At 43.8% G+C, this 1,584-nt stretch overlaps 1 long non-coding RNA gene across 1 annotated transcript in view; it reads left to right on the plus strand.

Annotated features, from left to right (window-relative positions):
• LOC116669904 (uncharacterized) overlaps positions 1 to 1,584 on the plus strand; it is a 23,078-nt gene that overhangs the window by 20,596 nt on the left and 898 nt on the right. The gene's annotated exons all lie outside the window — the stretch shown is intronic.

The raw sequence follows: 1,584 nt of genomic DNA on the forward strand, positions 1-1,584 counted from the left end.
CCCCCCAATGCTGCAAATCCCTTGTCACCGCATGCAGAAGATGAACAGCAGTGTGCAGGCTCCTCAAGTTAACTTGGCATTTCCTTTGGTGACTTCTTCACATTGATAAGAGCCTTCCCAGGGGACACGGGGTGGGGGGCAGAGTGCAGAGAGGAGGGGAGCACTAGTGTAATTGCTGATATCACGTGAGAGTGTGTAAAAACCCCTTGCCAGAACCCATTTGTCAGAGTCTATCTCTTATGTAGAATCTTTTGGGATGGCAGGCCCCTTACCCCCTCTAACCATCGTCCCCGGCAGAGCCATAAAGCTAGGCCTATGGGGAAAGTGCAACAGAAAGGACCCAGATTCAGTGTTGTCACAGTGTGGAAATATGTCCTCTCAGGAAGAAGCAGAGAGAATGACAAGAGGATGAAAACCAAGGGGAAGAGGCCAAGGGGGAGGGGGAATCACATTTAACTGCACCATCCAAGGTGGTGGACTGCTCCTTCTCTTCAGTTCCCCTGGTTAAAAGACAAGGGAACCCCCTTCGGTTTGAGTCCTAGCGTTGAATTCCAAATAATCGCCCATTTAGTCTCTCGCCGTACCGTTTAGGCTGCAGGCCATCCTGCATATACATTTCTGCATGTTATGACCACACTGTCACAGTTTCCCATAAATCACCAGCATTCATCTGCTGTGTGATTAATCTTTCCATCTGTAGCGTGCTGGCTGCGCAGGTGCTTTTGGGCTGGTATTTCTTTACAGCCAGGTGCAGTGAAGTGCAAATGGAGAGACCCCAGAGGTTAGACAGTGGGACATTAGAGCAGAGTGGCAATTGTTCAGTTCCAAAATATGTCAAAATGATAGATGAGATAGATAGTTACTAAGTGTTTGCTTTTGATTGTTGGGAGAATACAAGTTCAGGTGAAAACAAAAGACTGTAATTCTTCTTTGATCACAGGCAAACATCTTCCCCGTTTTATCCAGTTAATGCCATCTGGCATGTGGTTTTCTCAAACCCACCCAAGTCACTCTTTGGCCCATTTGTAATGGTAGCATATGACATGCCATAAAAATCAAAAGTACCACTGACATCCCCCACTATCTCAAACCACTGGACCACTTTCTATGTGAGATTGTTGGCGAGGGAATATTTGTCCTTATCTATTAGTGGTAACTATCAAGTTCACATAAGCAACAAGGGCATTTTATTTTAAATTTAGATGTCAAAATAAATCATCTGCAAGTAACCTGGATCTATAATCACATTCATGATCAGGGCCTGTGTTTGTCATACTTTCTTCAGTTGATTTAGAAGCCCAGCAACTTGCTAACTTTATCAGGTATGAGAAAAGTGAGTTAATGTGTAATTTAATGTAAACCAAGTTTTACCAGTAGTAGTTTATTAGATAGTTTTAATATAGTATTTACCTATGATAAGTCTAATTAATGAGGGAGCAGTTCTGTGATGTAAACATGCGTACCACACTAGGAATCCTGCTGATATGAAAGGACTCAGTACTTCCTGAACACAGCCTTCAAACCCTCATCCGCACCACTTTGTTGTGTGTGTGTGTGTGTGTGTGTGTGTGTGTGTGTGTGTGT

This window comes from Etheostoma spectabile, chromosome 20 (genome assembly GCF_008692095.1).
Source record: "Etheostoma spectabile isolate EspeVRDwgs_2016 chromosome 20, UIUC_Espe_1.0, whole genome shotgun sequence".
NCBI lineage: Eukaryota > Metazoa > Chordata > Actinopteri > Perciformes > Percidae > Etheostoma > Etheostoma spectabile.